Source organism: Dysidea avara, chromosome 9 (assembly GCF_963678975.1).
Source record: "Dysidea avara chromosome 9, odDysAvar1.4, whole genome shotgun sequence".
Classification (NCBI taxonomy): Eukaryota; Metazoa; Porifera; class Demospongiae; order Dictyoceratida; family Dysideidae; genus Dysidea; species Dysidea avara.
The window spans coordinates 30,601,016-30,621,112 of record NC_089280.1 but is presented as its reverse complement, the minus strand read 5'-3'; the positions used below and the strand labels follow the sequence as shown (position 1 = coordinate 30,621,112).

General features: G+C 37.2%; 3 long non-coding RNA genes and 1 pseudogene across 4 annotated transcripts in view; 1 reads left to right on the top strand and 3 right to left on the bottom strand.

Annotated features, from left to right (window-relative positions):
• Positions 1-4,316, bottom strand: part of LOC136267056 (uncharacterized) — a 47,026-nt gene extending 42,710 nt beyond the window's left edge. Inside the window, exon 1 of the long non-coding RNA XR_010706469.1 lies at positions 4,297-4,316. This is a non-coding gene — a long non-coding RNA (uncharacterized lncRNA). The remainder of the gene's footprint in view (positions 1-4,296) is intronic.
• Positions 1,400-2,552, bottom strand: LOC136267050 (zinc finger and SCAN domain-containing protein 29-like; annotated as a pseudogene).
• LOC136267065 (uncharacterized) lies at positions 3,215-4,316 on the top strand. Of its 2 annotated transcripts, XR_010706482.1 has the most exons (4): positions 3,215-3,669; positions 3,719-3,786; positions 3,895-4,019; positions 4,266-4,316. It is a non-coding gene; the product is annotated as an uncharacterized lncRNA (long non-coding RNA). The 2 variants fall into 2 exon arrangements; XR_010706481.1 differs by having other exon boundaries at positions 3,215-3,786.
• Position 4,317: 1 nt separating this feature from the next.
• Positions 4,318-8,299, bottom strand: LOC136267059 (uncharacterized). Its single transcript, XR_010706474.1, has 6 exons — positions 8,220-8,299; positions 7,087-7,409; positions 6,428-6,499; positions 6,273-6,372; positions 4,566-4,635; positions 4,318-4,505 (listed from the first exon to the last, which is right to left on the bottom strand). It is a non-coding gene; the product is annotated as an uncharacterized lncRNA (long non-coding RNA).
• Positions 8,300-20,097: the final 11,798 nt, after the last annotated feature.

Genomic DNA, 20,097 nt, shown 5'->3' with positions numbered 1-20,097 from the left:
CACTATCACACATTGTTGACATTGTGTTGCTTTTGTTGCCATCCTCTCAGGCTCCAAAAGCAACATAGCAAATCTCAGTGGACTCCAGGCAATGCGGAACACTTGGATACTAACGCTGTGTTTATACTGCACTTCGAATCTAGAAATTCGATACGATTTGAATCAAAATTCACCACTTACACAAACCACTTCACAATGAAGTAAATCGAGTTATAGCGAAACCCACAATTATTCCTTTTTGATTTTCAGTTCGAGTGGCAGGAAAACTGAATAGACATGCCATTGCATATGCAACAGCTGTGCTGTGAGTTTTTGACAAGTAGAAGCTTTATCAATAGCAACAGAACATTGCAAATAAGGCGGCGTCGTACAAAAGCTACGTTTCTGTTTTTTACCATGTTGATTCAAACCGCCGTTTTCGGAGTGTATGGATGTTTGTGAGATCATCAACGTGGTGGGACGATGTGGTGCTGAATAGCTTTGTTCCTCATGACTGGAGAGATAATTTTCGTGTAAGTAAGCAGACGTTTGATTACCTATGCCACAGGTTACAGCCACTAATTGAGAAGCAGAATACAAACATGAGGAGGCCAGTGTCTGTTGAAAGACGTGTAGCAATTTCATTGTGGATACTAGCTACACCATCAGAATACCGCATGGTATCTCATCTGTTTGGTTTAGCTCGATGCACAGTGTGTGTCATTGTGCATGAAACTTGTAGGGCTATCGCACAAAACTTGCAGTCAGTGTACATCAGCTTTCCAACTGGTGAGAGTTTGAAAACTGTAGTAGAAGGTTTTCAATGTAGATGGGACATTCCTCAATGTGCAGGTTCTGTTGATGGAACACACATACCAATCACACCTCCTGCCATGAATCACACAGACTACTACAACCGTAAAGGTTGGTATTCGATCATCACACAAGCCGTTGTTGACCATAATGGACTGTTTAGAGATCTCTGTATTGGATAGCCAGGAAGTGTCCATGATGCGCGTGTGTTTTCTAACTCTACACTATATAGCAAAGTAAATAATGGCGAATTGCTTCAAGGTGATGTGTTGCGTGTTAGTGGAGGAACTATTCCAGTATATCTAATAGGAGATTCTGCATACCCCTTATTGTCCTGGCTAATAAAGCCATTTGCGCACAATTCACCATTGTCACAGCAGCAAAAGAATTATAATTATCGAATTTCAAGAGGACGAGTTGTAGTTGAGATGGCTTTTGGAAGGTTGAAGGCTAGATGGAGAAGGCTAAGTAAGAAGATTGATATGTTTGTAGGAAATGTACCAAACATCATCCTGGCTTGTTGCATACTCCATAACATTTGTGAAGTTCATGGTGATGTCTTTAATGATGAATGGATGGAAGACTTGGATTTGGCACAACCCGATGTTGCTACAGTGTCAACTACAACCCCAGATAGTGGTACAGTGAGAGATTTACTAGTTAATTACTTTGAAAACCATTAAATTTTAATTACATCATCTTTCAATGGTATACAATAATTAATGCTATGCCATGTATACACACACAAATCACTGTGAGTTTGTAAAGTGGTTCACACAAGTCGATAATCATCTGTGGGACCAGGTGGACCATAGTACATTCCAGCTGATGGTGTTGAAGGTGACATAACATGACCATATGATACAGGATAAAAGTTATTTCCTCCCATTCCACCTTGTAACATTTGTATCATGCGTAGCTTGAATTCACGTTCTTCCCTTTTCTGCTGCTCTTCAAACTTCATCCTTTTCTCCTCAAGCTCAGTAAACATTTTGTCACTGTCTCTCAACCCATCTGTCATCACTTTCATTGCTTTCGTCATAACATCTTCTAACACTTCACCCTTGCTTCTTTTCCTCTTCTTTCCTTTTATATTTGCCCTGTCCTTTTTTGCAATATCTTCTGTGTCATCTACGGAGCCACTACTATGATGTGTGGGTGGTGTGCTACTCACAGAAGCAGTACTGCTGCTTCCACTTGCATTCTCGGAACCATCATCTTCTATGACATCAGACTGACCATGCAGTTCCACTGCACTGCTGTCAATGTCATCTTGTCCCTCTACATCTGTTACATCACTGTCGGATTCTATGGGTGTAAGTGTTTCTAGCAAAACAGGAGGGTGTGTGGCCGGTCTTGCTGCCAAAATTTCATCTAATTTGTTGATTCAATCCTCCCATTACCAGTTCCTTTGTTATTATCCTTGACCTTTTTATATTCTTGACGAAGTTTCTTCACCTTTGTTCGACATTGCTCTCCTGTCTTGTTGATGTTGTACTCTGCCAAAAGTGTTGACAGTCTCTCGTAAATATGCTTGTTTCGTTTGCACCCTTCAAGCTGTTCTTGATTTCCCTCTTCACTCCAACAGCTGATTAACCGAAACACTTCTTTATCCGACCAGTTCACTGCCATGCCTTTTAGCGCGCGTTTTTCCGCCAATGCAATTAGTGCTCACATGATCAAAATATGATTCGACGTTACTCAGTTTCTGTTTATATGGAAATGTGGACCGGTTTGGATCGAAGTGGACCACATCTGGTTGGTAGCCCAATTCGAATTTGTATGGTGCGGTTTGGTGTGCGTTTACACTAACAAGGTGATCGATTTGATTCGATGCAGACCAGGTAGGTTCGAATTATTTGTTCTGTGTAAACACGCTGTAATATTGTAATGGTAAGCATAGACAGACTAGTATAGTGAAGGCCTAAAATGATTGAAAAACAGTTGTATAATTTGCATGCATGACTCACATGGACTGTTCACGTGATCACTCGTAGCACCTTCATCCCTCAGGTGGCTCTGAATTTAATGTTGACAAGTTTGAAGAAACAGCAACAGCAAGGGAAAGAATTTAAGCCACTAACAAAAGACTCCATTAATAGCCCAGGCATCTATTTTGAGACCAGTATTTATTTTCCAAATGTACAGGAAACATATAATCGACACAGATGCTTATCGAATGCGGCTTAAATACAATTGTGTGTGTGTTGTGTGTGTGTGTGTGTGTGTGTGTGTGTGTGTGTGTGTGTGTGTGTGTGTGTGTGTGTGTGTGTGTGTGTGTGTGTGTGTGTGTGTGTGTGTGTGTGTGTGTGTGTGTGTGTGTGTGTGAGGGAGAGAGGCAGCACGGCCAAGTGATTAAAGACTGGCCTGGTAATCACAAGGTTACAGGTGCTCCATTATGCCCAGTGGTTTGTTGCTTTACTCAAATTTGCTCCAGTCTACCCAGCTGTATAATGGGGACCTGGTGTCAACTGGGAAAAAATGCTTAGCAGTGTGCTGTGAAACTTCTGATTCCATGATATGACCTCTATCCATGAGACTTCTGGTTACTAGTCCTGCCCCAGGCCAGGAGTATTTGCCTGTATAGACATGAGTCCTTGAGTAGTGCACAGATATGCCAGTGCTGGGGTTTGCTGGGCGGCGATAGCTCATTAGCTGCATGAAGTATTCGTTGCTTGTTTTATGCATGTGTAAATTGTTTCAAGTAAGAAGAATTAGTCTTCAGGGTTCTCCCATACATATGAGAAGAGAATCGTGTGCACAAGAAGTGATAAGAGATATGTACAGTTTCCTTGCATATGTATTTAGGGCAGTACTACGATTATGGCTACTTCTAAAGATTACAGGAGAAAACGATGAAATGTGTGCCACAATAAGGTGTGAAAACTACCACAAGCTAAACCAGTTTATGTCATTCATTTACTAGAAGTACTTAACCAGAGATGTGATAGTAGCACAGTGTGTGAAAGATGTACAACAAGTTGACAATACTGTGTACAAACACACACACACACTACTATTCATACATGTGTATGCATGCACTACACTACAGTATAACAGAATTTAACTGTTAGTTATCTACTGTACATATTTGTTTCTTAGATCCAGAGGCTAGTGATGGAGAGCTGGGGAAATCCCCTAATAGGTTGACAGAGTTCAGCAAGCTCAAAGAGCTTGGTACTTTGATGTACGGAGACACGGCACAAGAACCAAGTATTGTAATCAAGGTAAACACATATATGGGTGTAGAGTTAAGCAGAGTAACACAATAGTAACTCCAGTCCAGATTTAGCAGACAAGGCTACATTAGTACTATCACAAGGTTGTACCCCGTATATCTTTCAGTCAACACAGACATACCACATGTGCATGCTATCGCTACAAGCACACATGCATATCATGCACACATCACACTACACAACACACACACACACACACGGAGCTCCCATAACAGTGTTGTATTGTTCTTACAGCACTTAGCCAAACACTACAACTGCTACTAACCTTACTGAAAACTATGATGTTTAAAGGTATGCAAGTTGTGTGTTGGGTTTGACCAAATAATTATGGGTAGTGTATATCATCTAGCTGAGATCAGCGTCACCTGATTCAACAAAAATTCCTCCGAGAAATACTATTTGACTAACATCAAGTGACTGCATTCATATCTTGTGTGATTAAATCCACTTGCAATCTTTGCAGTTCAAAATATCCTGCAAGGAAACAAAGTTTTGAAAAAGCATTTCTATTCTTTATAGTACATGTACACTTACTTCAATCTTGATAGCTTTATTAAATTTGCAAGAAATGATTTTTGAATCTCTATGTCTGATATTCTCTTTGCTATAAAAAAAACATTAACTGAGTCAGTGCACATATTGTGTAATTATAAAATCTCTGTGTGTGTGTGTGTGCGTGTTGCTGAGTGTGTGACAAAGGTGTCCACATTTACAGATATAGTAGGCAATTGGTTTATCCCCAGGTTTATACACAGCAAAGTAGTGACCCAGATCTGGTAGTCCACTGGACCATTGCATCAGAAGCAAACCAAAGGACTGTCCCTCATATTATTCAAGCTGCTGTATCACCAGCTACCCAGGCAACACAATGTATCACCAACAACTAGTGATGATGTAGGATAGTCAAACCCACACTTGATATCATCACAATGATGATAATGACCCACCATTACTACCTGGTATATATAACCCTGCCACATGGCAGCACCTAAACTTTTTCTTCACCTTTTACATTTCTTCAGCCTTGCTTGCTAGCTAGCTTCCTTGCATAATGACAACTTTGTGGTGATATGGATGTTTCTAGCTGCTTATCAAGGTATTGTTGTTCTCACTCAACAGTAGCATAGTGAGCTTGACTTCCAGATAAGAGATCATTTAACTGCACCATCTAGATTACCCCCAGCTGGTGTATGCAAGCATGCATTTTTGGAGAAAGACAGAAATGGACAAACAAAAATTGATCTTGCATCATCTAGCAGGGTTTGGTGTCAGACTGTGGGTCTAATTTGTGAATTGTGAATCATGTTATAGGGCAATCATAAACCACTACATAGGAAATATTTTTTCACTATGAAACAGCACACATTGTCATGCCTGTACCCCCATTCAAAGGATTCCTTATAGCACAGCATTGCTGAGTACATATATGCAACTACAATTACTATATGCAAAGTTGTCTTTACCTAAGGTGAGTGTGAACTATAATTGTGACGGAAAACCATACATTTGGACACATGCAAAATTTGATTCTCAATTGAAAATTTCAGTGATTTTTTTTAAAATTAATTTTTTTGCATATTCTGATAAAGCAACTATTAAATTAAGCCTTCTTGCTGTGAAATTTCACACCCATAGCTTCTTTTATCTAGGAGATATACTGAATTATACCAGACCATGTAGTAGTTTCACAATGCGTGGGACAACAATTAACTTACAAATTGGGTGATTTGTTCATTCCCAAAACCAAACATTTTCTTGTTTTTAAACAATAATACAGGAAAAGCACAAAGAACACATGGTTAAACTTTCAAGGATCTCTTTTCATTAATTTTAGATTGTAAGAATGGTGATCTTTGTCAACAAAGTGATTTTGTCATCAATTGGTCACATCTGATCACTATACAGTTCTATAAACTGATAATGAAAAGTTAGTTTGTAATGTATTAGACAGTAAATTGGCCATATCTTTGGAATGCTTCATTGTATCATCACAAAATTTTCACACAAGGTAGATAACCACTCAGTGCTTCATTGTAGTTATAAAAAAGAAAATTGGTCAATGTGCCCAAATGTATGGTTTTCCAAAATAGGGTCACAATTTATCTTTCCTCATGGGTCCAACCACTGAGGAGCATGATTCGCCCTCGCTCCTGCCATTACAGGATGACACATACACAGTAATATTACTTCCCATTGCTTGTAAATAACTTCTAGGAACAGAGAGGGATAAAGGTGACTTACATGTCACATTAGGAATGAGGGAGTCATCATTAGTCATTGGTTCATTACACAAGGGACACCTGCTGTATTGTTTAAGACTTGATGATATATACAGTCATAACTGTGGAGTGAACAATATAGTCAAGTCACAACCACATATACCATGTCTAACTAACCAGTAACTGTGTCCACCAGGATTAAGACAAGGGTAATGATTTAATATCATGAAGCAGCCATTTAATATGTCTCTACAATAAAATACAATGAACAGTTAGCCAAAGTAAATGGTAAGAAACCACCTATATATGCATGTAATTATTGGGGGAGTGACTGTTTTATATCCCAAAAACTTCTTGGCTGGTAACAAGATTGTTGTGGGAAAGCAATGGAGGCATCTATATGAAACCTGTCATTGCTTGTTGTAGCAGCTGGATGTTTTTTGTTGACAGTGGCTAAATTAGCAGTTCAAGTAAGCCTTATATGGCATGGTTTTGTGCACTAGTGTATTTCCTGATAACAAAAAGTAGTAATGTTGATTTGAACAAGGGCCACTGAAATAAATACACAAAGGCTCAGCCACTAAGGCTTACAGCTTACAAAGATGCTAGATAACATGACTATAGATTTTATTCAGGCTGATGATTTTTTCAGGTGACATATGAGCCTGAAATAACAGGCCCACAGTATGCCACAGTATGCTCAATGCTATATCATCAGACCTTTGTGCAAATTTAACACAGAGCTGTTGTTAATTAACCTATATTACTCACCAGATATATAACAAAGTTGAATGGTACTTTATTGTTGTTATGCAGTAAAAGGTCTACCAGCTAACCTGGAGTAACTTGTAGTTCATGACTTATCCTTCTAGTATATCTTGTTGATGAAGCTATCAAGATCAATCTGCTGTCTGATGACAGGATGAGCAGGAAAGGCTAATCTTGTAGACACTGGGTTGCCCTTGAAGCTGCTGAACTCAGTGAACTGGTTGTTGGTCTATTGTGGCTGTTATTGAGTAGTTCATACATCAGGTAAATCAGCCTCCATTGCTTGATGGCCCACTATCCCTCCCATTGGCTGGTACATCTTCTATTTGGTGTGGGCTTTCTTGACCAGCTGCATCCTTCACTATATTCTAAACATCTCCTTGGATAGGTTCTGTAAAGAAAAAATGTAACTTGCCATGCAAGTAAGCACTGATAGCTACTTGCTAGTAACCACAGAACATGCATTTAATGTGGTATTTAAGATTGAGACTTCCAAAATCGTAAGTCACCAACAAGATTCAAGATCTTCAATTACATCATAGACCTGGCTAAACGTCATGGTCATGTAGTCATAGATAATATATACGTCCAGAGGTATATATTATCTATGATGTAGTCGACAAGCACAGAATATGCCTGCTCAGCAAACAAAATCTCAACACTTTATAATTACTGTAGTAGTGAAGCGGATACAAAGCATGATGCTAAAATCAAAGTGGAGGATGGATAGTTGGCATTATCAAGAGAGATGTTTACTGTAGAAAAGCTGAAGATTTTGGTGGCTTGTAATGATTTTATTACTAACAGTCACAAAATGATTTTAAAAGGTTTCCACTCTTCTCATGTATTGAATACCAGACCTTTTATGAGTCCGCCACAAGACCATTAGTGTGGGAGGCAATTCCCACTTGTTAGCCATACATGGGCTTAAGTCTTCTATCAGTAATATTTGATTGGTTAATATTTTTTGTCAGCAATATCCAACTACTGCGGAACAAAACTATAACTGTGTGCTGCCCTGAAAATAGCCAACTACAATATTAGTTTTTTCTTTCTTTCTTGATTGATTTGTTTATACTCCAAATACTCGGCCAATGGCCAACCGAATGTGCTTAACACCAATACCTGCAACGTCTGTATGCACGCACCTGCAATTGCATGTATGCGTGCACCGGCTGATTGCCGACAAAACATTCCTTACCTCGTCAAGCTATTCACAAGCGTTCACATGGCTTCTTACGAGTTCACTTTACTTCACAGAGATGGCCGGAATGAAGTAGAAAGAGTTCATTAGTTTCACCCACAGCCGTTCAGATATTCCTCTATGAATGATTTATATGTATCAGACATGTACCTCTTGAATGAAACCGTACAACGTCTGGTTATGGTCATTCATCGTAAGCGTTCCAAAAAATTCAATAATTGTTTTTCGCGTTGTTTTTCGCGAATTATTGATTCACCCACGCGAATTAAAAACTTTAAGTGTACAAGTTTTTTTTGATCTTTAAACAAATTTGTTAGGCCATTTCTAATCCACTAAAAATCACGCCTTTTCATTTAAATTTCCCGAAAAGTGGTGCAAATTCCAACAAAGGCCACTTGTGGCCCCGGTATTTATCCCATGTGCCTCCTTTATTTCTTGGGACCAAAAAAAGCAATTACCATTTTATTAGTTGGAGTTATAGTTACTCATGCTGCTACTGGAAGAATTTTTACCAACTGGTTGAACTGTGCGCATTATTAGAGAAGTAAGGGTGACATACGGATGAAGTAAGGGTGACATACGGATGTAGTTAATGAATACAATTAGTGGGTAACATGCTAGTGTGTACTATGATGAATGCAATTATAATTGATAGAGTAGTGGTACACATGTTTGCTGGATAGTGATGATAGCTAGCTACTTGATGAGGTGTTGAGCTCAGATGCTGAGGGTATGATCTTTGATATATTCTCCCTGTCATTAGTAAAGGTTGGTCTCCACTCTGGTTCATCTCATTCAACCCTGGGCCTGACACCTCAGTGTGACATGTTGCCTGGCATACATGTATCACATCTCCCTCTTCTTTTAGTTATTCATCACATTCCTAACATGCATATTTTATGAACATGGCAAAACAATTTCAAAATTATATCACTAATGTTAAGCATCATGTTAAGCATCACACATCCAATGTTAAGCATCACACATCCTGACATACTATTATATGAGTATTATAGACAGTTTACAGTACAGTACATAGGGGCATGGTTATAAGAGGTTGCCAAAAATCCCACCAAAAGTATAGCCATTCCACTAGTTATTTATATGACTATCAATATTAGCCATCTCAGTTTTGCAAAAGATTGCTCACTGTAGCCTCTCACGCCTACATAACCTACCAAGGCTGAAACAGTAGTGCCAGACATCAACTCTCAAGGTCACACAATTCAGTGACCTTCACAAGAGTTGATATGCAAGTAATACAAAGTAAATAGTATTACTTGCATATCAACTCTAGTATTACTTGCATATCAATTATTAATACTCAACTCTAGTTTTACTTGATATATCAGTCACAGTATTCTCCTCTGAAGAATACTGTGACAGTATTCTCCTCTGAAGAATACTGTGACTGCTCTATTAGAGTATATAGATCTTCACTGCCCTATTACAGCATTAGAGTATCTCAAATTATTGATGCTATTCAGCTAGGCTAGCTATAGATAATTTTAGGGGGGCTAAGCCCCCCATAATCTTTTTTACAGGGGCTACAGCTCCCCTTCTCCGCCACCCCTGACTTACATGTCTGTGTATACTGTAAGTTTTGTGTATGCCTTGTTTTGTCAAATTATTAAAGTTCTCTTAGTTAGAAAATGTGGATGATGGGAGTGCCATATGACATAACTTGCTAGTCTATACATATGAACTATGCACAACTTAATAATTTCTTTGTTACTGTAATACTAGCTCCAGTATAATAAGCAAGCCACTGGTAACTTGTGAAGGCACATAAAGCAAAAATAAAGGGCACCCAAGGCACTGTCTTGTGGGATTGCCCCTTTCATAGATTGCTACTCAGAAAAGTTCTTAGAGTGTCTTACTTGGTGATTTCGATCTGAAAGATAATTCTTAAACCACAGCAGTACATCAGGATTCATTATGACTTCTTTAATGAAAGGAAATGATCAAGTGAGTAAAAAGCTTCCCTGAAATCCAGAAATGCTGCACACACTGAGTTCCCAGCATCTAGAGAATGAACAATAAAGTCAACAGCCAGTATATAAACAGCACAAAAAAAGTAAAAGTCTGCTTATAAATAAATCTTTGTGGTCAAGTTTTCATAGATCTACCAATGGAAGTTTTAGATTGTTCTAGAATGTTCTGTGTAGAAGTCCTTAAAAATGTGCACTCTATTAGAGTATTATAATAATAATTGGAGCTGATCATCCAGATGACCCGAGTGAACAGGATGAAGTTAATTCATAGCAAATCTTCTGTGATGTGGTTCAGAGTTTCAGTTCATCTATCTTCTGATCCTCCAACCACTCTGATGGATGATATTCCTTTAACTGTAGTTTCCAAGCAGCGTTATCTTGGACTCATTTTTGATGATCAGTCATCATGTTGGGAAGGTATGCAAGTCTATGCCATATTACTAATTCCTCTTAAACAAGAATCACTACGTTATCAAGGCAGATTTGTTAAAAACCTCGCTGAAAGCTTAATGCTCTCTCATTTACTTTATTCAATATCAGTTTGGGGCCTTCCACTTTCCCATTGTAATCTTCAGAGGATACAATGAATGCAAAATTGTACTGTACACCTCTGTAAGAACCTTCGTAAGTATGATCATGTAAGCCATCACAATTCATCACTGAATTGGCTTCAATTGGCTTCCATTTGAAGTTTTGATTCAACATCGTAGCTTGTATAACTTGGTAAAGTTCCAACATATGCAATTAGAACTGCCTATTGTGTTTGGGTGGACACATTCATATGGAACATGAACATCTGGAACATGAACATCTACACTATTTCATTCAGCCAGCTTGCTGCCATCTTTCCTTTACTCAGAAATATTTTCGTTCTAAGACAATACAATAGTGGAACGGTCTTCCTGAAGATCTGGTAATGACACAGGATTTTCCTCTACTTTATTTTCATATTTATTAATTATGAATTTATGATTCCATGTTGTGTTTGTAATTGTATGGTAAATGTACATATGTATGTATCTTATGTTGTGTAATTGTGTTATGTGTTTGTAAGCTTGTATGTATGTTTCCTTTGCCAAGGAAGAGCAGTTATATACCGACTGGCTTGAGCTTAAAGTGTCAGTCAATCTGCAATCATCAACTTGAACTAGAAGTTTCATTTATAAAGAAGAAATTAAGTGAGATGATCAGCCAAGATAGCAGTGTTCAGTGTGTGACTGATAGTTTACTGTGTAGATCTTGTTGTGACGTCATCACTACATTGGATTTGTTGGTAAATTATCGGATTGTCTGCATACAGCCTACCTAATACTTGATATTATCTTGTTGGAGATGTCATTGTTAAATAGCAGGAATAACATGCAGGGGTCCATGTACTGAGCCTGGAGACGCCAGAGAGAACTTTCCAAGTAGCACTCTTCTGTCAGTAAGGAAGTCATTTATCCAGTTAAAATATTTTCACAAATGCCATAATGGCTCAGTTTGTAGAGCAGGTGTTTATGTGAGACTTTATCAAAAGCTTTTGTGAAATCCAGGTCTGTTTGACTGCTTGCATTCAAAGTGGATCAATAACTACCTCAAGTAGCCATGTTTCACATGAACATTATCTCCTGAAACCATGTTATTCCTTGCAGATGATGTTGCAGTTAGTAGGATGAGTAAACAATGTGTTCAAGCAGCTTACAACAGTACAAATACACATGAGTGAAATAGGTCTGTACATGCACTTTCTAGGGGGTCTGGAAGCATACCCACACAGGAATTTTTAAAATTATTTAATTAGCCTTTTGAGACTAAATTTTGTAACAATTTTGGCACTAAACTGTGCTTTATTCAGTATCTGACTGTTCTATTAGAGTATCTGACTGCTCTATTAGAGTACATTGATCTTTAAAGTGGAGGGGCTAAGCCCCTTCTAAAAGAGTGGGGGCCAATGCCTATGCATGCATGTACAGGCACTATAAGACCACCTGGCAGACCCATGCACATTTGTAAATGTGTACACAGTTATACTGTTTGTTATTGACATTATTAAACTTACAATGATGTTTATGATGTACAGTATAATTATCAAGAATGGTAACGTATCTGTACTATAAAGCGGTTATTCTGCGAATTTTCTTGGTATCCAGAATTTATCTTCAGTGTTAGGAATGTTGAACTTGTACAGCACATACTTCCATTGTTCGCAATCATATGTCCATGGTGTAGTGTAGTTATCCTTCTTTGGTCAGCATCCCATTGAACCAGTGAAGAATATCTTCTGCATTAGCTACTGCATTGATGCTGGTAAAGCGCCAATGTTTCTTAAATTTTGAAACTATTGACTGCAAAGTGAAAGAATTAATAGATAAACATATAAACAGTATTCCACTACTTTTAACATACCTTTTCTGTGTTTGTCCGGGTATCTACATGCTGTAATTTTTTTCCAATGCCATGGTATGTATACTCCACAATTCGAAAGTATTTCTGAGCAAAACTGAATATTAGTATAAGGAGAATCATAGGATTGTACAAAAACAGTGTCACTAAAAGTAACATGTTTAAGAACATGTAGAAAGGAGGCTAGAGTTAATATTTACATGCGCACATAATATTATTATTTTACCTTTGTTCCACAATAGTCCTTTCTCAAGAACCCACATGAGCCATTTTCTTGCAAACCATCGGTAGTTTTCAGCCAACTAAAGCCTTTCCAGCTTGTGTAAGACATGCTGCTTAGATAAATGAAGCCGGCTTATATAGAAAAATTTTATCTCAAAATCTCTCAAGGCCAAAATATACTTGTAGGTGCTTATTAAGCACAACTATGAAGAGTTTTTTTTGTGAGAGATTTAATTAGAATGCCTTGTATACAGCTAGGGAATATAAAAATTTTCTCACAAAATCTCTCAGCAAAGTTAAATCTCTCATAGCTTATAGCAACATGTTATCAAAACAACAAACCAAGAAAACTACTTGAAGAATAGTCCAATTTCCACTAACCACAATGAGCGTTCATGATCATTCATGTAAAATTCTAATAGAACACACTTGAAAAGCATAGCACTTCCAATGTCTTTGCAGCATGCATGGTTTTTCTAAACCAAAAAAAACCATATTTACCTTCTGGACACCCACCAACAACAACATGCAGTCCATGTTTGGCAGATGTGATTGCAACACATATTTGGTGTAGCTACTTTAGCAATGTGAAAGGACTGTGATTTTTACAACATAACTAGATTTTTTGTCACATATGGGGCCAGGGGAGGGCTGTTAGCTGGTCTTTGGTTGTATAGGCAGCCCCCTATATGCCTTTGTTCTTGTCACCCTTACTGCATGCATTACCATTAACTGGTAGTTACTTCTGCTATTCTCTGATTGATGCATGGCTTGGATGGTCTATAGAGTGTCAATGATTGTAACTATAAAACTCCTCTCTGCACTTTGCCATTTTTCACACTGCTTACTACTATCATTTACTTCTGTAAGGTCACCATACTGACAATGCTTCAGAAGTATATGAAACATCTGTACTGAAGCGTTTTACACTCTCCCTAACCTCATGTTAGTGCTTGTTGGACATGCAATGCTTGTAAAAGACATGAGCACTATAGTTCCAAGAAAGCTAAAACCCTACATGGCAGCAAAGTCTTAGTGTCAGAATCTTGATATTGAAAGTTAAACTTCTTTGAGTGCAGATAAAATGTGCCATATCCAGGGGGCGACTTGATCCACCAATTTAGTCACCACCTGGATGGACACGGGTGTACTAGAACATGCTATAGGTGTTGCTATCATGTGTAAACTATTATTTAACCAGGATAAAAGTTTAAAATACGTCCTGTTCCATGATAGATTTCAAATTCTGGAAACCTGAAGTTTCAATTTCTTAATGTTTCAAGTAGTGTGTAAAATTCAACCCCCCCCCCCTGGTCTTGACTTCAATGAAATTTTTAATGATATCATCTACCTGTACCAGATCTCATTCTCTCTATGCTGTAGACAGACCTCATTAAACTATTTTAGGTATTCTTTTTTTTGGATAACAGTGTGTTTTATTGGAATTGTATACCTTATTCTGTTGTCTCTGTATATAATTGTAATGTTTTTAAGTCCCAATTGTATTTGTTCTTAGCTTTTTCTTTGTAACTGTTTCGTGTATGTAGTATCTGTTTTGTATTTTGTGTAGGTATTAACTCTATAGGACTAGCATTTGTAATCACCTTGTCATTTTTGTGACTAAACAAATAGAGTAGTTAGGTGACTGTATCTTGATCTCATGCACTCCTAGCACTGTATCTTATGCAGTATTCCATTCTTGCATAACCTTTAGCACAAATGCTAGTAAATCAAGGCAAAAATAAATAAGTTGGCTAATTACTACAACAGTTGCTATATTTTAGCAACTGGGCATTGAGGGGGAAGTTGCCCCCTCTGTCCCCCTATTTCTCCACCCCTGGCCTATTTCCATCTATTTTGTCTTACAGTATACACTCACTATATGGTTGCTAGCTATACATCACAAGTATACTGAGAGATAATCACATGTATCGCAATTAATGTACAGCAGCTCTATATTAAGTATTGAGGCCAAACAGAATCACCTGTAACGTTATGGTAGTCCCTCGTTAATGCAAAATTCTCCAGCAAGGAAGTCCCTCAATGATATAAAATTTTGTTGGGTAGAGCTTCCTTCTTCCTTGTCTGTTGGGTTGACACTACAATGATTTGCTCAGTCATTTTATGTTGCCTATTTACACCCCAGATGGTAAGTATTTCAGTGCAGTGTTTATTCTAGGGTTGTTAGCCTCCCCCTCCTCCCTAAAATCTCAGACTCACTTGTGAGTGACTACTACATGCACTATACTTAGGTTAAGCTTTTTTTTAAAATGGCACACTACTTATCAAAAAAGATCTTAGATTCTATCTCAGAGTGGTTAATACGTAAATTCTTCCCAGGTTGAAAATTACTAATGCAACCTTAAAATATTCTCTGATTCAGTATCTGATCAATCCTGTGGTACATATATATACAGCTAACAAAAATTCATGTATTATCAATATCTGAGAGCCCAGGTTTACCCAGTAGAAAAAATAGCATGCTTAACCCTAAAAGTTGTTCTTAAATTCAATCTCGGAAAGAGTAATTTTGTAAAAATTTCTACTTTCAAAATGGCATGCACAGCCAGCACAAATACTCCCAGATTTATCTCAGAAAGCCTGATTTTATAAAATGTCTTGCTTTGCAATAACCATGAAAATGCCCTAGTAGCTATTTAATTTTGAACATGTAGATCTTGTAATTTACTAGTGCTTTGTGGTATCAACACTCCATGCTTAATAATAGGATAATTGTGTACACATGATTGTCCTGGATATTGTATACACTCTCATACATCAAGCTCTACCAACCATATGATCTGGATTTACGTAATAACTAAATTCTAAATCAACACTCATGACACAGCCTTAAATGACTAACCAGTGTTATGCAAACTACTTCAACTACTTCAACTTTTTTTTGGTAGTCTGCATTGAAATTGCCCTATATAATAGTTGTGAACTTGGACAACCATAACAAACTTTCACCTGGTCACCCTCCAAATTCCTGATTCCTCCCCCTAAGGAGAAATCTTAGCACTGTTTCAGTGTATACTTCAAGATAATCCTATTATCTCATAGTTCATCAGTTTATATAACAAAACACATAATAACAGCAACAGAACCACCTATATAGGGACCAGCCTGATATGTAAACATAATTATGAATGTAATATAGTCATGATGGAGTGTACAGTAGACAGTAGTTTGAAATGACTCAAGCACACACACACAATCATATCATCAACATGTTAATTATAAATGCTATACACACCATCCCCACTAGCCACAGCTAACCAACTGAAACCAGTTAGTTTTAGTCATTATAGCTTAACTACACACTTTCCAGAAACTATTGTAAGTCACCACTGGGTCTGGGATATTCAACAGAGTGATCCTTTAATTTATTTATTATTTATTTATTTATTGATTAGCAAAACCCTTAGGGGTAACATGCTAATGTACGATTACATTATTAGTAAATAAGTATGACCTAAATGTGTCTGTGTCAATCTCATGAAGATCAGGATAGGGTAAGGAATTCCATTCAATGGTCGTCTTGGGGAAAAAGGGGTTTCAATAGTTCTGTTCTGTTCTTGATTGGTAGTGAGAAAATTTTAATTGATGGTTAGCTCTAGTGTTTGGAAAGGATGGAGATGGCAAGTAGTGGTGCGGAAAAATAAGTAGATTATTTACTAATTTGAATAAAAGGATTATATAGTCTATTATTCTTGTGTCGATTTTGTAGAGTTTAACATGCAGGCTTTTAGCCTTCTTGTGAGTCCCTTGTGGGATAGCAGCAACCAGTTGTGTGACAGCTCTGTAAATCCGTTTTGTAGGTATTACTAATGAATCTTGTGGTATCTTGTGGTGAATCTTGTGGTATATCATATTGTGGTATCTGAAGTATCAATATTATGGCCATGACCAGGTATTTTGCACATATGCAAATGCTTGCAGAGTGTTGTGTGGTGACTGTGTTATGGTCTCATGTTAGATATGTCAGTATAAGTAAGGAGCACAAAATTATATAATAGGTTGATACTTTCTAATATAACAGTCATGCAGGACATGTGAAATATTCTAATAGAGTATTTATGAATAATGCCATAATTATAATTATTATTATTATTATTATCAGAGACAACTGTCTTATAGTGTAATGTAGAATCCTCCAAATTGTGAAAGTTATAGTGACTAAATGTTGTCCACAGATCATATACAGGTGAAATTCATGGAGACAGCAAGGTGGGGCATGTACTGCTTTTAAGGCTACCGTAAAGCATACAGTCTTCAAAGTGAACAAGCAAGAAAGAAATTGTCTGTCTTCACAGTCATAAGGGATTCTGTGTTGCATTTCTTAGTTGAGTGTAAATGCATAATATATCAAGTTTATATATAGCACTTAAGTCAGTTAGGGTTACAATGTTCTCTGGCAATGGGTTCCATAGATGGATGGCTGTAAGTAAAAAGAGTGGTAGATGTTAATCCTTGTAGAGACGTTAAAAAAAATCTCAATCGATGGCCTATTGTCCTTGTTGTTGATCTTTGTTAAAGGTTACAGATACAATGTTATTACTAATCTTGTAGAACATAGTGATAATGGATCTGGTGGCTTTACACTGAACCATTTCTGATTCAGTATGTGATGACCATACAACAGAGGCATATTCAAGTATTGGCCTGACATAGGTGAAATATGCCGAAGATTTGACATGCTGTGAGCACTGTCTAAGGTTTCTTTGTAGGAGTGCATGAACAAAGTTAGCTTACAAGTTATATTATCAATGTGCCTAGACCATGATAAGTTCTGACTTATTAAACTCTCAAATATTTAGTGTAAGTAACTTTGCTAATAGCATGCATGCACTGTTATTGATCTTATAAGTGTTTAGAGGAATCCTTTTATTAGTAATCAGAGGTGGCTCTAGGGGGGTTTCTGAGGTTTCCGGAAACCAGTCACATTCAGATCTCTATAGCTAGAGGATATACGTATGGTGCAAATACTCCTAGAAGAACAAAATACTCATGAGCAAGAGATCGCTACTGAGAGAGAATTTCAACTAGCTGTCAGCATCTCTCTGAATCCTTGTAATTGATTAGGCCACCTGCATGGTTAACCAGATTATCCCTACAGAGAGATGTGCACATTATTAAATAACTTCAAAGCAGGTGTTACAATAACTGTTACTGTAAACAATGATAGTTAGTGGCAGTTATGTAGCATCAAGAGTTAATATAGTATTATTATAGAGGTTTCCTGTAACAATACAATATGTAGGCAGCTGCAGTGGTTGAACTATGTTAAGTGTCATGAAGTATTCAGATACTGAAATGGCAGTATTATTTAGCCCTAGCCATTAGCTCAATTTACCTGCATAATGTGGCCAAACAAATATAAGAAACTATTTATAGCTACACTGTACTTTAGTGCTGTTTTATGACTTTTAGCTACTGTTACATTTTCTGTAGGTTTTCACTATGGTGGAGAGCAATTCTGTTAAAGCTGGATCACTTGTAGCTGGATATCTGTCATCTTCAAATAATCAGAATAACCCAATACAATACATGGGGTAGCACAATGACATGCTATACACTACACAGTAATTTATGTATGAGTATATGTACCGCAATACCACATATATATATATATTTAATTTAAAAATGAACTAGGGATCCAAGTGCTAAAAGCAGTTAAACAAGATACGAATGATGGTATTTCAGCTCAGTGGGAAATCCCTATATACTTTTGGCATTCAACAAAATAGGGCATCTTGATTCAGTGGAATGGAATGGTAATTAGATAGTGGTCACCTCTTTATAGACCACCAGACCACCTCTTTGTAAAGATTGCTGCTATCTTATTGTTTTAGAGTGCATCCCCATGGATGGTCTTAATTGTGCACCACATAGCTACCTAGATTTATGATATAAGAATACCCCAATGCAAAAACAGCTGGCTGTACAAAAAGATGTGTCCACGAAACCAACACAACTAAAGGAGCTACACCAAAACCTTTCTAATCCAACACCTCTGAAATCAAGAATACCTCTAATCTGACAGTGTTATGTTATCAAAGAGTACCTCAATAATCCGACATCCTTGCTAATCCGACACAATTTTCTTATCCCAATGAGCATTGTATTATAGATATTTCACTGTAATATCTGATAAGACCAAGAAATGAGTGTTAATACTGGCAACTACGTAACTATAATTTACAAAATATTGGTCCTTTATAGCCTGGCTACATTCCTAATCAATTCCCTTTAACTCTAATTGGCTAGCAAATTGGTGCCTTTTAGAGGTAATTATAGGGAATTACTTAGGAATGCAGCAAGACTGCACAAGTCAATGATAAAGGACTAAATTTTTGTAAATTATAGTTAGTGCTGGTATTAATATTCATTTCTTGGCCCCACCAGATATTAGCTCCTTTAGTAGTGATTGGACACATCGCTTTTGCATTACACAAATCAGATGTCACTCTGACTTTTCTAGGCATGTGGCACACAACTAAACAGTAGGACCATACGCTTTAAAATAACAAGATTGCAGTAATTTAGCCATTAAAGTAAAATGGTCTTTGTAAAGAGGTGGTCTTTATAAAGAGGTAACCACTGGGTGAAATTATCTAATTACTGATCCATTTCATTCCAGTCCACTATTCCATTCCACTGAATCCAGACGCCCAATAAAATATATTATTGTTATAACATGCCAGGACAAGTAGAGATTTTCTCACAAAGCTATGCTGCAATATTATCATTCATCTCTTAATTGTTTTACTACTTTTTATTGCTTGGATCCTACTTCTTAATTTGTTTAAAAGACGGTGTAAGATAGAATATGTGTAAAGCTCTTAAACTAAATGGCACTTTGTAACCCAAAAACTACCAATTTCAAGACATGCATACATACATGCATGTTCTCATTAGCCATGTAGTTATCTTCATAGTTACCTTAAAATCCTAATTGCTTGCTAATCTTATATATGCAGTGGAAAAAGAACACGGGCATTGGCTAATATTACCAGTAAAAATTAATGGCCAAGAAAGACAAGAGTATTAGGAAGTCAATTTTAGCAGTCACGTCTCTCACCACACAGTGCTATGATTGTAGCTGCATGTCACCAGTCCGGAGTCTCAGCATTTACAAGTCTGAATTACAATTATTTTGTATACTATATACCCTAATGACATGCAGGTTGCAACTGTGAGTGCAGTTACGTAGTTTAAGATTGACATTGGAATGGACCAGCTATAGCTCCCTAACCTAGTGTAACATTGTT